The following is an 18,482-nucleotide window of genomic DNA, read 5'->3' as shown; positions in this document are numbered from 1 at the left end:
GTGGCGAGTGTAAGCCAACTATATTATCTCCCCTTTGATTATCTATATTACATGGGATGTTGTGAAGATTGCCTAACTTGCGACATATGCCTTCAATGCGATTATGCCTCTAAGTCGTGCCTCGACACGTGGGAGATATAGTCGCACCGAGGGTGTTACAAGTTGGTATCAAAGCCTTCCCCGACCTTAGGAGCCCCATTGGTTGATCGTTTTTAGCAGCCGAGTTGTGTCTAGAAAAATGTTTTGAGTCATTTAGGAATTATATATCAGAGAGTTTAGGAATTCTTTTTACTTCCCAGTCTCCTCATCGCTCTGGTAAGGCATCCCGACGTAGAATTTTGACTCTTCTCTTCTCAAATTTTACTAAAATTTTTTTTAGGATCACGCGGGTATCTTGGAATCGTTCCGATGGTTTTATGATGAGAACATTGTCTTGGTGCGTGCTGTCAGGGGTTTTGTGGAAGTGTCCCGGGGAGTTGAGCTCTGAGGTGTTATCGTCATAATTTTATCGTTGCAGTTCTGGAATACCTGAGTTTAGTACACCGACATCGAAAATCTCTTTTATGCAGTTCGTTGGTGAGATAACCTCGACGCCACCCAGTACTGGGGCGGGAGTTCGGGAGTATCGCCATAACTTGTATAACGGATGCTTTTCGAAGGTTGAGGTAGATGGTTTCCGAAGTTTTCTCGGTTATGTGTTGAAGGATGGATACAGCTGGATGTAGGATTTGCTAGATTTGGGTGAGATATTATGCTTCCCCTGTATCCCCAACACCTGATTGCATAACCGAAAAGGTTCGGGAGTTTCATAGGTGGGAATTCAAGTAGCTCTAGTTCTTCTTCCACGGATATTTGGTTTGAGATTGGGATTTCTTACCGAGTATTCGTTCTTGATCCGTACCTTGTTTATTTACTTCTCTACCTTAATTCTACGTGGCTTCTCAATTTATGGATATGTGACCATTTCAAGAGGAATGCATTCGTTCATTTTGTTCGGATGTGAAGACTATATGTTGCAATTTTCATTCCGTTGGATTCAGCTTCAATATTTGTCTATCAATGTGCTAATGGATGTCAACCTCTTCAGGATGGCTCCTCCAACGCGCACGACTCCGAATCCTAATCCGCCACCACCTCCACCTCCTCCGGAGGCGTGGCAAGCTGTGATGGCCGCAACCAATGCAAACACACAGTTGATCATGCAAATTCTTCAAGAGCGTAATCAAGGCAACCAAGGGAACCAAGGCAACAATCAGAATTACTTTGCTACACTCAACCAGTTCCTTGCTAACGGGCCAAAGACTTTCACCAATTGTGTTGAGGCAACCGATGCTGACGATTGGCTTGTGGATCTGTGCAAGCATTTCGAGTGCAGTAACGTCAGGCCTAAGGACTTTGTCAAGTTCGCTTCCTTCCAACTCAAAGATCAAGCTGCAGAATGGTTCCAGCAGTACAAGGATTCCAGAGGTGGACATGTTATCACCTGGGATGAATTCCGTCAAGATTTCAGAGCTCACCATATCCCTCAGAGCGTGGTTGAAAGCAAGCGTGAGGAATTCCGGAACCTGAAGCAAGGCTCTTTGTCTGTCTATGACTACAACAAGTTGTTTCAGAAGCTCGCCCGCTTTGCTAAGCAGGACGTGCCTGATGAGAAGAGCATGATATACCAGTTCAGGGGTGGTCTCAGAGAAGAAATTCAGCTCGCTCTTGTTCTCTTCGAGCCCTTGAGGTATGATGAGTTCTACAACATGGCATTGAAACAAGAGGCCGCTCAACTGAGGTGTGATGCTTCCAAGAAGCGAGTCAGAGATGTTACTGCTTCCTCTACTCAAGTGGCCAAGCAACAGAAGTATTGGCTTCCTCCTCCTCCGTTCCGTCAGCCGTATCAGCAGAAGAGCAAAGGTGGCAGTGGATCTTCCCACCCACCCAACCCTGGCTTTCAGAATAAGACTTCGTCTCAAGCTCCAAGATCGAGTGCTCCGTATCACCGCCCGCTTTCAGAGGTCACGTGCAACAAGTGCCAACAGAAGGGCCACTATGCCAACAAGTGTTTCAACCAGAGGCGTCTTCCTCCTCCTCCTGTTAGATCGGCAAGTACAGTTGTGGTCAAGCATAACCCCAAGCACGCCAAGGTCAACTTGATGAATGCAGCTCAGGCAGAGGATTCATCAGATGTCATCATGGGTAACCTTCCAGTTAACGATATTCCTGCAAAAGTTCTTTTTGACACTGGTGCATCGCATTGTTTCATATCGAAACCTTTTGCATCTAAGCATGAGCTGACTTCCCAAGTTATGCATAGTCCGTTAGCAGTTGTCTCTCCGGGTAAATGTTTGCTTGCTAACCACGAGATTCCGGATATTTCTATCATGATGGGTGATTTCAAGTTTCTGGCTTCTCCGATGGTTCTTGGTAACTCGGATATTGATCTTATTCTCGGAATGGATTGGCTTTCTAAGCACAAGGCTCAGCTTGATTGCGCAGCCAGGCAGACTCAATTGACTCATTCGTCTGAGGATGTAATTGTCTTTGCCGCTCGGGATAATACCATCCGTCTGTTTTCCCTCAATGAGAAGGGTGAACTGGATGCTATCTCGCAAATTCCAGTCGTTTGCGAATATCAAGACGTCTTTCCAGAAGAGCTTCCAGGAATGCCTCCGCACCGTCCAGTTGAATTCGTCATTGATCTTGAGCCCGGCACGGAACCTGTGTGCAAGCGTCCTTACAAGCTCGGACCTGAAGAGTTGAAGGAGCTGAAGAAGCAACTCGATATTCAAGAGAGAATGGGTCTCATCCGGCCTAATTCTTATCCGTGGGGTTGTGGTGTTCTTTTTGTGAAGAAGAAGGATGGAACGGACCGACTTTGTGTTGATTACCGTCCATTGAACAAGAAGACCATCAAGAACAAATACCCACTTCCCAACATCAATGAGCTGTTCGAACAACTCAAAGGTGCCCAAGTATTCTCCAAGCTTGATCTCTGTATGGGTTATCATCAGATTCGAATCTGTGAGCAAGATATTCCCAAGACGGCCTTCAGGACAAGCTATGGTTCATATGAATACACTGTCATGTCTTTTGGCCTCGTCAACGCTCCTCCGACTTTCTCTCGCATGATGAACTTCATCTTCAACGCCTACACCAATGACTTTGTTTTGGTCTATCTCGACGACATTCTGGTTTTCTCGAAGAACAAGGAAGATCATGCCAAGCACTTGCGTTTGGTACTCGATAAGCTCAGAGAACACCAGTTCTACGCTAAGTTCTCCAAGTGCGAATTTTGGCTCGATGAGGTTCTTTATCTTGGTCATATCATCTCTGCCAAGGGCATTGCTGTGAATCCTGAGAAGGTGTCTGCAATTGTGAATTGGGAACCTCCTCAGAACGTGAAGCAACTCCATAGCTTCCTCGGTCTCGCAAGCTACTGTCGAAGATTCGTTGAAAACTTTTCTAAGATCGCGAAGCCTCTCTCAAATCTTCTCCAAAAGCACGTCAAGTACGTTTGGTCTCCGGAGTGTGACATTGCTTTCAACACTTTGAAAGAGAAATTGATCACTGCTCCAGTTCTGACTCCGCCTGATGAATCCAAGTCATACGAGGTCTTTTGTGATGCCTCTCTCCAAGGTCTTGGCGCAGTGTTGATGCAAGAGAAGAAAGTTGTTGCTTATACCTCTCGCCAGTTGAAGCCTAATGAGAAGAACTACCCCACTCATGATCTCGAGTTGGCGGCAGTTGTGCATGCTCTTTTGACTTGGAGACATCTCTTATTGGGAAGAAAAGTGGACATTTTCACTGACCACAAGAGTCTCAAGTACATTTTCACTCAGCCTAATCTCAACCTCAGGAAAACTCGATGGGTCGAAATGATTCAAGAGTATAATCCGAGTATTGAGTATACTCCAGGCAAGGCCAATGTGATTGCTGACGCATTGAGCAGGAAGGCTTACTGCAACAGTCTTATTCTCAAGCCTTATCAACCCGAGATTTGTGAAGCTTTCCGCAAACTTAATCTGCAAGTTGTTCCTCAAGGTTTCCTCGCCAACCTTCAAGTCTCTCCTACCTTGGAAGACCAGATTCGCCAAGCCCAGCTTCTTGATGCTATGGTGAAAAAGGTGAAGATTGGGATTGCCAAGAGTCAACCCAAGTACAAGTGCTACCGCCTTGATGACAAGGACACTCTCTTCTTTGAGGATCGTATTGTCATGCCCAAAGGTGACCTCCGTAAATTGTCATGAACGAGGCTCACAATTCTCTCCTCTCCATCCACCCTGGGAGTCCGAAGATGTATCAGGACCTCAAGCAGGCTTATTGGTGGACTCGAATGAAGCGCGAGATTGCTCAATTCGTGAATGAGTGTGATGTCTGCAGAAGAGTGAAGGCAGAACACCAAAGGCCAGCTGGTCTCCTCCAACCTCTTGCCATTCCAAAATGGAAGTTTGACCACATTGAAATGGACTTCGTGACTGGGTTTCCAAAGTCCAAGCGTGGCAATGATGCTATATTCATTGTCATCGACAAACTCACCAAAGTGGCTCACTTTCTACCTATCAAAGAGTCAATCATTGCAGCTCAATTGGTGGAACTCTATACCTCTCGAATTGTCTCTCTGCACGGTATTCCACAGGTGATCTCTTTAGACCGTGGCAGCATCTTTACCTCCAAGTTTTGGGATTCTTTTCAGAAGGCCATGGGCACCAACATCCGCTTCAGCACAGCTTTCCATCCTCAAACTAGCGGTCAAGTCGAGCGTGTCAACCAGATTCTTGAAGATATGCTCAGGGCTTGTGTGATCTCCTTCGGCATGAAGTGGGAGGATTGTCTTCCTTATGCTGAATTCTCCTACAACAACAGTTTTCAAGCAAGTTCGGGCAAAGCCCCATTTGAAATTCTGTATGGCAGGAAGTGCCGTACCCCTCTCAACTGGTCCGAAACCGGTGAATGTCAGCTTTTGGGAAATGACTTAATCACAGAGGCAGAGGAAATGTGCAAAGTCATTCGAGATAACCTCAAAGCAGCCCAATCCCGCCAGAAGAGCTACTATGATAGTAAGCACCGTGATTTGGCTTTCGAGATCGGAGATCATGTTTACCTCCATGTCTCTCCTATGAAAGGTACTCGCCGCTTCGGTATCAAAGGCAAGCTTGCCCCTAGATACGTGGGACCTTTCAAGATTGTCAGCGAGAGAGGCGATCTCGCCTATCAACTCGAGCTTCCTTCAAACTTTTCAAATGTTCATGACGTGTTCCATGTCTCTCAGCTCCGAAAGTGCTTCAAGACTCCTGACCGCACCGTCAACTTTGAGGACATTGAGCTCCAAGAAGATCTATCCTATCGTGAGCACCCTGTTGCTATTCTCGAAGAGACCGAACGCAAGACTCGCAACAAGTCAATCAAATTCCTCAAAGTCAAGTGGTCACACCATTCCGACTGTGAAGCTACCTGGGAACGCGAGGATCACCTCCGTTCTGAGTACCCGGCGTTCTTTCAGTCCTAGATCTCGGGACGAGATCCTTTCGTAGTGGTGGAGTGTTGTAACACCCCGGATATGACTTTCCAATATGTACTCCAACTCTTGCCATTTCCGGCGTTAAGTTATTTTATTTTCTCGGGTTCGGGTTTTTGTCTTCGTGTGTTGTTGTCGTTTTCATGCATCTCATATCATGTCATCATGTGCATTGCATTTGCATACGTGTTCATCTCATGCATTCGAGCATTTTCCCCGTTGTCCGTTTTGCATTCCCGCGCTTCGTTCTCCTCCGGTGGTCATTTCTACCTTTCTTTCGTGTGTGGGGATTAAACATTTCCGGATTGGACCGAGACTTGCCAAGCGGCCTTGGTTTACTACCGGTAGACCGCCTGTCAAGTTTCGTACCATTTGGACTTCGTTTGATACTCCAACGGTTAACCGAGGGACCGAAAAGGCCTCATGTGTGTTGCAGCCCAACACCCCTCCAAGTTGGCCCAAAACCCTCTCCATCATCTAGAGCGTTCGATCACGATCGCGTGGCCGAAAACCGCACCTCATTTGGACTCTCCTAGCTACTCCTATGCCTATATATAGGTCCTCCTCCAAAATTCACGGGTCTCCCCTCCGCCCTAAACCCTAGATCCACTCCTCCGCGCGGCCGGACACGTCCGCCGGCCGCCGGACACTGTCCGCCGCTCGCCCGGACCAACCAGGGCACGCCACGTTAGCCAGCCGCGCCCACTTCGCCGCCCCCACGCCGCCGGCCCGCCCGGGCCCAGGCGGGGCCCTCCCGGCCCGGTCGACCGCGCGCGCCCCGCGCCCCCTTCTCCCCGCGCTCCGGCGGCCACCGCCACCGACGCACACCGGCCGCCGCGCCGCCGCAGCTCCCCATCGCCGGCCGCCGCCTCCTCAAGGTCGCGCCACCGCGACGCCGTCCGCCGCGCCGCCGCAGCTCCCCATCGCCGGCGCCGCGCCGCCCGGAGCTCGCCGGCCCATCTCCGGCGTCCTCCAACTCCTCCCGGAAGCTACTCCGGCGGGCTACAGGGTTTTCCGGCCGACCTCGACTTCCGTGCACGATCTGGATCTGGATCTGAGATCCCCTCCTCAGTTGACTTTTGCCCTGAAACCCTAACTATTTTGCATATTTCATCGTGCCGTAACTTTGCATCCGTAGACCCGTTTTGGGCATATAGCATATCAAAATGTTCGTCTCAGAGAGTACAACATTTTATTCCATTGCATCATTTTCATTTGAGTTCATCTTGATGCCCGAAATGCTGTTAGAAGAGGGCTACTTGAGATAATTGTCAGATCTGCTACTCCATTTAGATTTTTGTCATTTTTGCCATGATTATTGTGTGCATGATATGCCCATAAGCTCTACATATGTTTTGTTAAGGGTTTTGCCATCTTTCCAGAGGTGCAACCCATGTATTTTTGTGATGTGTGTGGTGACTACCACGAGCTTGCAAAGTGGTGCACTTGGTAATGCTGATTTCAGGGACTTAGCATTTCCACTAAGTCCTTGAGCTATTTATCTCATATGGCCATATGTTCATGTTGTTTCCTAGTGATCCGTGCCTCTTTTGAGGATGATCAGTAAGGGTGTTTTGTTAATCTTGTAATGCTCTATCCATCCATGTCTTTGTTTGCAATTATGGAGCATCCTAGCTTGAGTCAATCGAGCTCTACTTTTGCTACTTCGTGAATCTGGGTAGATTGTCTACTTGTTAGCAATTTTGCCAATGATGTTGTAGTTGATCCATGCATGCTATGCTATTGTTCGTGCCATGTCTAGCTTGAATTTTGTGTATTCTTGATGGGTGTATGCTTAGCTTTTCATGAATTGCTCCGTAGTGAGTGCATCGAGCTCGTAAACATGCCTACTTGATATCTGTTTTCAGCATGCTCCAGTTTTTCACTAAGTCTGAGAACTGATTATATTTTTTCCATGTTCACATGCTTGCAATTGTATTTTCTGATCCCTTTTGGCTCAAGGTCACTAAGAGACTTTTGTTAAGCTCTTTGAGTAGCTCCATGCCATGCTTTACTTTGCCATGTTCAGGTCCTGTAGCATATAGTTTTGTTGCTCCGAAGAGTGCTGTCTGATCTGAATTCCAGACAAGTGTTAATTTCACTATGTCTGAGATCTGTTTACCATATGCATTTTTGCCATGCTTGTTTGAACCTGTTAATGGATGAATTGGCCGTAGCTCAGTGCTAGACTTTTGTTAAGCATCTTGAATAAATCCCTGCCATGTATTTTGATGCCATGTTTGGGTGCTGTAGCTTGTTCATCTCATTGCATTTAGATGGCTACTTGCTGTAAATCGCAGACCGGTGTCATATTCGAATTGCTTGCCATTTCCAAACCGTAACTCCGATTCCGGCGTTCTTTATATCGTTTTCAAGCGATTTCATCTCATCTTTGCATTGGCACACTTGGATTCCCAAGTTGAGGCCAGGTTCATGCATCCCTTGTCAAATTTTGCATATGCATCCCGCATCGCATCCCGCATAGCATACCATCCTTGCATCATATTGTTTGATCCTTGGTCGTGGTTGATTGTGTCCTTGTTGCTTGTTTGTTTTGTTTGGGTAGAGCCGGGAGACGAGTTCGCTAACGAGGATCCCGTTGAGTTTGCTTTCGATGATCTAGTCAACTCTGACAACTTTGCAGGCAAGATGATCATACCCTCGAAATCACTACTATCTTTGCTTTGCTAGATGCTCGCTCTTTTGCTATGCCAATGCTACGATGCCTACCACTTGCTTTCAAGCCTCCCAAATTGCCATGTCAAACCTCTAACCCACCATGTCCTAGCAAACCATTGATTGGCTATGTTACCGCTTTGCTCAGCCCCTCTTATAGCGTTGCTAGTTGCAGGTGAAGCTTGGAGGCCGTTCCTTGTTGAAACATTATTTACTTGTTGGGATATCACTATATTATCTTGTTATCTTAATGCATCTATATACTTGGTAAAGGGTGGAAGGCTCGGCCTCTCGCCCAGTGTTTTGTTCCACTCTTGCCGCCTTAGTTTCCGTCATATCGGTGTTATGTTCCCGGATTTTGCGTTCCTTACGCGGTTGGGTTATAATGGGAACCCCTTGACAGTTCGCCTTGATTAAAGCTTTTCCAACAATGCCCAACCTTGGTTTTACCATTTGCCACCTAGCCTCTTTTTCCCTTGGGTTTCCGGAGCCCGAGGGTCATCTTATTTTAACCCTCCCGGGCCAGTGCTCCTCTGAGTGTTGGTCCACCTCATCAGCCGCTGGTGGCCACCAGGGGCAACTCTGGGCTGGCCTACCGGAAGTTTGGACAATCCGAGTGTGCCCTGAGAACGAGATATGTGCAGCTCCTATCGGGATTTGTCGGCACATTCGGGCGGTGTTGCTGGTCTTGTTTTAACCTGTCGAAGTGTCTTGAAGAACCGAGATACCGAGTCTGATCGGAACGTCTCGGGAGGAGGTCTATTCCTTCGTGGACCGTGAGAGCTTGTCATGGGCTAAGTTGGGACTCCCCTGCAGGGATTTGAACTTTCGAAAGTTGTGCCCGCGGTTATGTGCAGATGGGAATTTGTTAATGTCCGGTTGTAGATAACTTGAACCTTAACTTAATTAAAATGAGTCAACAGTGTGAGTTACCGTGATGGCCTCTTCTCGGCAGAGTCCGGGAAGTGGACACGGTGTTGGAGTAATGTTTGCGCAGGTTGTCCTCTAGTTTCTCGCTCGCGCTTTGCCTCCTCTTCTCGCTCTTTTTTGCGAATAGGATAGCCACCATATATGCTAGTCGCTTGCTGCAGCTCCACATATATTTACCTTGCCATACCTATTAAGCTTAAATAGTCTTGATCGCGAGGGTGCGAGATTGCTGAGTCCCTGTGGCTCACAGATTACTATTACACCAGATGCAGGGCCTGAGGATTCCGCTCCAGGTGACGTGCTTGAGCTCAAGTGGGAGTTCGACGAGGACTCTCAACGATACTATGTTTCCTTTTCTGATGATCAGTAGTGGTGCCCAGTTGGGGGTGATCGGGACCGTGTCGCATATTGGGTTATCTTTTATTTTCGGCGCCATAGTCGGGCCATGAGTGTTTGGATGATATAATGTTATTTATGTACCTTGATTGACGTGGCGAGTGTAAGCCAACTATGTTATCTCCCTCTTTATTATCTATATTACATGGGATGTTGTGAAGATTGCCTAACTTGCGACATATGCCTTCAATGCGATTATGCCTCTAAGTCGTGCCTCGACACGTGGAAGATATAGTCGCATCGAGGGTGTTACACCGCGGTAGCCCGACGCTCCTCGGCGGCGCGGCAGCATGGTGGCGCGTCGGTGGCGGGGCGCTGGAGCGGCGAGGAAGCAACGAGGAAGCGGGGAAGGCGCGCGTGGCAGCGAAACAAGAAGAGAGTGTGGAATAGCCGGGTGGCGAGCGCCGCAATTTAAAGGCGCACCGAAAACGGTGCGCCAAAAATAACGCGCGAGCTGCCGCCTTTTCCCTGACGCGTGCTAGTTTTTCGTCACCGCTGGAACGCGCGAAAACGTTCCGCACGCGTTAAAACTCAGTTTACCGCGCACGTCTTTTGGCGCGGCGGTTGGAGATGCTCTTAGTGGATTCACAATTTTTTGAAAACAGAACGATTGATGGCTATGAACTGCTGGTTCATTTGGCTACTACGGTGCTACCTCAGACTTTCTTTTCTTTCTCTTCGTCGAGGTGCAGAGCAATCAGAGTCCTATGAGCCTTTGTTTCTTGTGCATCCCTCAACAATCAACGGTAGGTCATTTGTCCCTTTTGTTTTGTATACCCCTGTTCTTAAGTTAATTTGCTGCTCTTTCATGAATTTATTCATCGGGCTTGCATTATAATTTTCGGAGATGTCTTTCACATAGGCACGGTTCTAAGAGTACAAGATACTAAATTAATAATTCAAAGTAATAAAGATTTTATTTTGGCCTTTAAATGGAGCCTAAATTGTGATTTTGCACCGGAGCCCGGATTTCTGAGGTACGGCCCTGCGAAAACCATTTTGGGTAATAGGTCTACGTGGATTTCTCTTGCCCAGCAGCTCTGACCAATGGGCACCTAGCCAGCTAGGCTCACTTCTTATATTAGTTAATCCTAGTAGCTTGAACTTTTGTGTGCTCTCTAATATAACAAATTTAAAAGATGATTCTTGATGGTACGAAATATAATCTCTTGCCAAGGCTGCGGACACCATGGATAACGCTAGCCAAGTTGTTGTAGAGAAGATGACAGTTTATTTTTGGTAAATAAATAATAATAAGATAAACTTTGGAAGGAAAACATAGTTAATTCTAATCACTTTTATCTTTTTGAAGTATAACATAACCAGAAAATGATTTGTTTTCCCAATTATTTACATTGTTGTTGTTTCCAACTGTGGTTCTAATCCGCTTTCAAGTGGACTATAAGATTAAGAAAAAAAAACAAATAGTAATATCGATAAAAGGTTGTTGGTCAAACAGAATTATGATAATCGACCACAATGCCAAATTGAGCCTAAAAATGTTTTTTTTCTCGAATACATTCGATGACACGAGCAGAGAATAAATCCCATGTATGCTTACACATTCCATGACATGAGCAGAGAATACAATCCCTTGTCTTGCGGACACCAACTAGATATACATGATAATATTTATTTCTAGATATACATGAAGATTTTTGAAATAACTCCCGAAATATAAAAAATGCAAAAAAAACTACAATGGAATAATAAATGCAGATCTAGAAAAATAAGCAATTTTTGCATTGAGAATCTAAAATAAATAAAATTGGAAGAATAGTGTATTGTTTCCTCCAAATATGATAATGCAACTCCTAAACACAACTTCTCCGCAGCAAATTAATCCATGTACGGAAATAATACTACTATGACTACATCTATAATCATTTTAAGGACGTTTGGCATTTTTTAAAGGTGCATCCGGTTCTTGAAAAGGAAAAGAAAATGTTAAAATTGTCATATTCTATAGACAGATGAACCATAGTTGTAATTTAGAATTATTTCATTACTAAATCACTCAAATTACAATAGAATTTGGTATTAGACCGTGTAAATTTATCAGGGCCGGCCCTGGGGCATGGGCAGAGGGGCGACGGCTCAGGGCCCAGGCCAGAGGGGGGCCCATGATGTAGTACACATATAGTATAGCCCAGCAAAAAAAATAGACAAGAGAAAAATTATGAGAGAAAGAAAACAAGATGGGCTCGGCCCATCGGATCGCCTGGTAATGCATAGCGAAACGTCGCGCACGCAAGTCACAGCCGCTCGATGCACGCGTACGTGTGAAACAAATCAATCGGAATGTCTGGCTTTTCCTTTCTTCTCAAAAATAAAAAATCTGACTTTTCCCATTCGTCACTCGTCGGTTCTTCTTCGTCGTCTCATCAACCCGTCGCTCCGTCGTTCCTCGCTCGGTGCCTCAGCCGCTCATTGCCGCCGCGGCACGCAGCAATCCGACAACTCGGCTTTCCAACAATACGGCAATACATATGTATGCGAACGCAGGTCCGTACCCAATATTCATGTTCGGATGTTCCTGATTTATTCATCCATCCCCAATTTCAGTAGTTTCTTTAGTACGTATATTAAACTATTCATCCACGATTCATCCCATGAAGTATCTAATTTTTTATGTATAATTTTCTAATTCAATCTTTCATAGTATGTATTCAACCATCCTAATTTTTTGTCATTCTGTGTACATGTCTAGGGTTCTGATCATACGATCTATAAATTTCCAATTCGTTGTCTACTCTTTGCTTCGTAATATTAGGACATTAGTATGCCATGTTGCCTAAGAAGTATTTGTCGGGTGCTGAAAAAAGAAAAAGAAAGAAAGAAATACATCTGAAAATCCAACCACTGAAGGATTCTTTGACAAAGTATTTTACATCTTCAAGTATTGTTGATGTCAGTGAAGAACATAGGCAAGGAACTAATCCCGAGCATGAAAATTCAGATGTTAAGGTCAATGAAGATTGTGAAAATATACAGAGGAGATAATAAATTTGTTTCCTATTTGAGGTAATCATGTCATGTTTGTTTTATTTTGCATTGTCCAACAACTATTGTAGTCAAATTTCAAACTAAAGATGTGTGGTTGAAAATTTAGTTTTAGTATTATGCAAATGAAGTTATATATATGTATCACGCAAACACACACACACACAGTCTTAGGACTTAAAGGGCCCATGTCGTCGAGTTCGCCTAGGGCCTCCCGAAACACCGGGCCGGCCCTGAAATTTATTGCATAGCTTAACCACTAGTAATATTTTAGCTATGCACTTTAGAGGCTTCTATTCTATGGTAACTGCAAGAACAAATAATAAGCCTGCCGCAGCTCAAGTGGCCCAAGTCAGGACGTATTATAAGCAAGACACCTAGGTTCACTCAAGTTTTCTACTCAATATCAGGTGTATTATCTATAGCAAAGCACACCCCTCACACAATACATACGAGCAGGGTGCTGATTTTGAACCTCCCTAAAATTTGTCCAGCTTTAGCCATGGATTACTTTTAGTTTCTTATTTGCGCGTGCATTCTCAAAAGATCAGTCACTCGGTGATTGACATATAAATAATAAGGCTATATGAACATGATGGCAAATTAAAGGTGATTTTGGAGCTTTCAGATAATACATGTCGTAGATATGCTCAAACACAACTGTAAGACGATGTTATTAATTTAACTTTTTTCCTTCTAAGATACCCAAGCTGGACTCGTGCTACCCTCAAGTTCTTTGCCAGCTTCACCACAGAAGTGCGCGTGCGGCGCAATCTTTCTAGCAGGATCAAATCAATCAATACAAGGCTAGAGGGCATCATCGCGAACAAGGACAGATACAAAATTGAGGATGCATCTGCTGTGTCAGTTGTGACCTGGAGACCATCCGCTGACACCTCTACTAGTACCGAGAAGATGTAAGTAAAGATTTTCTACTCATACATATAGTCAACCATGTATCCCATGTGTGTGTCTTGGTTTTCTTATTTTTCTAGTACTGCAAGAAACATTACCTCATAATAACTAACATCATGTGTCCGAAGCATTCAAGGAGCACCAAAAGGTGTGCAATTTGTTGTGTTGATTAACAATGAAACTTCCATTCCAAGAAAGAAGAATATGTAATGTTTATTCTTAAATTGATGTGAGTGGAGAAGATGTAAACTAATTCATAAAATTAAACTACAGGGATAAAATTGTGCTACCAATTGTGGCACGACAGACACAGCTAGATGATCTGAAGAAATATTTAGAGGCAGGAACTGACACAACAAGACCAGAAGTGATCTATGTGATAGGCAAGAGTGGTGTGGGCAAGACAAAGCTTGTGAGGAACATGTACGAGGAGTACTGGACCAAGAATCACTTTGATGTGCAGGCTTGGGTGAGCTTTGCACCAAATCTAAGTGCCTCCAACATCCTGAAGTTGATCATTCAGCGTTTGAAAGAAGACAATGTTACATGCTCCAGAGGGGAGGCTCGTAAGAATCTAAAGGAAGAGTTAGAAAAAGGAAAGTACTTGCTGGTTATAGATGGTGAAGTCAGCAGCACAGAGTGGAAAAGCATACTAAATGCCCTTCCAGACGGCATGGCAGGAAGCAAGGTAGTGCAAATCACACAGACCAAACCAGAATCATCACCTTCGACCTTGTAGCCCATTGAACTTGAGGATCTCAATGAAGATGAGGCCACCAACCTATTCCTAAAGACACTTTTCATGAAGGAGAAAGGTAAAAAGTACAGGAAAACCGTGAAGGAGGCTGTTGGAAAGAACCACTACGGAAAAGACATCTTTGAGATTAAAGGTGGTCTGCCACTTGCAGTTGTCCTATCTGGCCTTTTAAGAACCAAGGAGTATCCTGGAGAATGGGAGAAAGTGTTTGACTACCTCAAGAACAAGGCCATTCAATGGAAGCGCCTCGACATCGTATTATCCATGTGCTTTGATGACCTTCCACATGATATGAAATCTTGCTTCTTGTATTTTGCTGCCTTGCCTGTGAACACACTTATCAGGGCACGCAACTTAGTGTGCATGTGGATGGCAGAGGGATTTCTGAGACCAAAAGATGGCAAGCAATGGAGAAGGTGGGTGAACAGTACTTGAAAGAGTTAATTGCAAGGCGGTTAGTGAACCTTGCACCAATGGAGTATGAAGCTTCTGAGATGAGCGTGTGGCCATCCAGACAAAAGTCCATGACTTCTTGCTTCATGAGGCGCAAGAGGCAAGCTTTGTGGAGGTCCATGGTGGGGATGACCTCCCTATACTGTCCAATGCACGCCTCCTTTCCCTCCAGAATCATAGGGACAAGTATGCTGCTCTCGCCAACCATTATTTGCCCAAGCTGCGGTCCATCTTGTCAAACTTTGAAGAAGTGGAGGCTAGGAAGGAAGAAGACCAGCTAGGTACCGTCGAGAAGGAAGAAGAGCCTCTGGGTACCGAGGAGAAGGAAGAAGAGAAGCAAAAACAACAAGCATGCCCTTGTCTCCATCACTCAAGGTCAAGGCCCACAGCCGACTCCAAGGAGATCATACTCATCAAGTATGCCATAGGCAACTCTTGCAAGGATCTGAGTACCTTCGTGTCATCAACCTGCATGGCCTTGAGATTGGAGACACGCTACCATCTGATATTGGAAATGTGGTGCACTTGCAATACCTCGGCATCACCTCCCGCTCTTTGAAACAGATACCTGTTAGAAGTATAATTATGTTTAAGTTAGAGATTAGGAGTTAGAGATAGAATAGGATTAAATCGTGTACGACTTGCCCTCTACTCCAAGTCTCTCTCCCTCATATTGTACTCTATATATACCCCACACTTGGGTTAGATCAATACAACATAGAACAACAGAAATATTAGCTATCCTATATTTTCTACATGGTATTAGAGTGGTTTGTCCAACGACGCCGATCCTAGGACCTTCCTCCACTTCCACATCGCGCCGCCCCCGGGGAGATTAATCTCCTCTTTCCGGGGGCGCGGCATCCGATCAATCAAAGATTAGACCGCTCTCATAATTTAGATCCAATTTTCAATTTCTTCAGCAGTAGATCAATTTCAGGTTTAGAAATTCTCATTAGATTAGTTTTTTCATTAGCCACCAAAAGAATCCGGTGATCCTTAGATGCAATACGTCCGGCGTAGGCATCCATCCGGATCGCATACGCGGATCTCCCGGCGGCTGCATCTGCATGGACTTCTTCGTCCGATCTGATCAAGCCGTCACCGATAAACCAGGAAGCGGCACACTCATGCGGCGCGGCAGGCTCGGGCTCTACATCGCTAAACTGCCCAGCTGCCACACGTACGATCCGATCAGCGCCTTGCTCATGCAGGCGATCTCCACACCGACGGCGCCCGAGGTACTTCACGGGCTGTCTCCGGGCATCAGGAGGGACCATGCACCGACACCGGGAGGCCGGCGGCTTCCCGATCCACCCAAAACAAGAGGAACATGCCGTCCATGCATGTTGACAGTACGTGAGCAAAGACGAGCCAAGTGCAAATACAATTAACGATCGTCCATGTTCAAATCTCCATGCAGATTCACCAGCCTCGTCACGGACTCCACACGGACTCCACGATTGATGGTGCAGCTCCAATCAGTTTTCCGTCCATGCGACTACGGCACACAGCAGCCGTACGGCTTGTACGCGTACGTGACTACAACGCACCGGCCGAACTCGTCTACATCGACATTGATCCGCTACTTCTGCATCGAGCCGGCTGACCTGCACCGACTGCAATCTTCGAGCCACGTCCAATAACCGCTGCACCAAGCTATCTTCGCTGAGCGATCTACATCGACCCGCGCCACATCATCGAGCTGTACGTCTACATCATGCCCAAGAAAAAAAAAAAATCTTCATCGAGCACATGTACGAGAAGCGACTATGACATGCACCGTCCACATGCCAGACCGGTGTGGAGAGAGATGCAAGTCTTCATCGACCTCTCCGGCGCGACACGGCATCGACACATCGTCGTCACGAGGGACGCCTTCAAGCGACATCATCGTCGATACGCTGTTGCAACGCCATAGCCGACACTTCATCGCCAAGATCTCCATCAACATGGTCTTCACCAGCATCATCGTCAACACACCGCCGCCGCCGCCTCGTCCATAAGATGGACACCTAGCGTCCTCTGACGGACTTTTCTGCAAGGCGCGACCTCGACGACAGCAATGACCGCGTCACGACGACGGCACGACCGCATCGACACGGCGTCACTACAGTGACGACCCTACACGGCCACACGGTTCTGGCAAAACCGATGTGTGCTCGATGGGCTTCCTCCGATCTTGGCAAAATCGGTGGACTCATCGCCGACGGCACCCTCTGACATCCACAAGGTGCATCGTCCATGTCTGCAGCTCCGTCAGAGCGCATTTTTTTGCGCCTCCGGCTTTGTGCGGCTTCATCATCCACGATGACCACACCATCGACCATGACTACCTCGACCACGGCTACATCATCATGATCGGCTACCTCGACATCGACATACAAGGCTGCGTCTACAGCAACTCATCGGCAACAACTCCAGTCAACACCGTCCGCCTCGTCATTTGTGTCCACGACGCTCCCGCTGTGACTGCGGGAGGGAATAGAGGGGAAGGCAGGAAGGCACCAGAAGGGGACGCAGTCACCGCCTTAACTGCCGACGCATCAGAGACGCAGTTGATGATGGCGTAGCGGAGAAGACGACAAAAGAGCAAGACTTCAAATTCAGTCGTAATCGTCCGCTTCACTCCCGCTACGACTGAGGGGGAATGTTAGAAGTATAATTATGTTTAAGTTAGAGATTAAGAGTTAGAGATAGAATAGGATTAAATCGTGTACGACTTGCCCTCTACTCCAAGTCTCTCTCCCTCATATTGTACTCTATATATACCCCACACTTGGGTCAGATCAATACAACATAGAACAACAGAAATATTAGCTATCCTATATTTTCTACAATACCACCATCAATTGGAAAGCTCACTGGCCTCCAAACACTAGATGTCTGAGACAACCAAGTCACGACACTCCCCGAGGAGTTCTGGAAGATTCAGAGCCTGCGGCATGTGTTTGGCTTCCTCGTCCTTCCAAGGCGAGTCGGGCGCCTAACACAGTTGCAGACTCTAGAGAGCATAGAGCCAGATCAAGTTCATGGCTGGGGTAGAAGAACCCTGGAGAATATGATACAACTTCAGTCCTTGTATATATGGAAGCTTCCCGAAAGAAATGCTAATGCCTTGACTGATGTATGCAAACTCAAGTACCTCATGCTCCTAAGCATAGAAGGTGAAAGCATTACCTCCAATTTGTTCACTGTTTCCAACCTTCCGCGACTCCAGGAAATGAGACTAAAGGGGGTGATTGTGCCGCCAACACTGCCAAAGAGCAGTGGCTTCTATCTCCCAAACTTGACAAAACTGTCTCTGGAGCAGACAAAGGTGACGAAAGAGTTCATCAATAAGCTAGGTAAACTGCCCTTTCTTGCCACTCTTGCCCTAAACCATGACTCCTATGAAGACAAAGATTACCATATTGTATTCACAAGTGGGTTCCAAAGTCTCAACGAGTTGGTACTGGATGTGGCGTTGAAGAAGATCGAGATAGGGGAGTCAGTGTTTCCTCAGCTTATGGTTCTGGAGGTTTTCATCTACTCAGATGATATTTGTGCCGTCATTGATGGTAACAGATATAACATTCGAAAGCTAATCAAGGCAAATGGTATCCCTGAAGGAAATATGCCCTAGAGGCAATAATAAAGTTATTATTTATTTCCCTATATCATGATAAATGTTTATTATTCATGCTAGAATTGTATTAACCGGAAAAATAATACATGTGTGAATACATAGACAAACAGATTGTCACCAGTATGCCTCTACTTGACTAGCTCGTTGATCAAAGATGGTTATGTTTCCTAACCATAGACATGAGTTGTCATTTGATTAACGGGGTCACATCATTAGGAGAA

The 18,482-nt window shown here is 46.0% G+C and overlaps 1 pseudogene; it reads left to right on the top strand.

Moving 5' to 3' along the window:
• LOC125516557 (putative disease resistance RPP13-like protein 3) overlaps positions 1 to 18,258 on the top strand; it is a 41,106-nt pseudogene extending 22,848 nt beyond the window's left edge.
• The last annotated feature ends 224 nt before the right edge of the window (positions 18,259 to 18,482 follow it).

The sequence above is a fragment of the Triticum urartu genome, chromosome 6A (genome assembly GCF_056163025.1).
Source record: "Triticum urartu cultivar PI428250 chromosome 6A, HENAU_Tu73, whole genome shotgun sequence".
NCBI classification, from domain to species: domain Eukaryota; kingdom Viridiplantae; phylum Streptophyta; class Magnoliopsida; order Poales; family Poaceae; genus Triticum; species Triticum urartu.
Note: the sequence above shows the minus strand (reverse complement) of the source record. Positions and strands in the feature narration are given on the sequence as shown.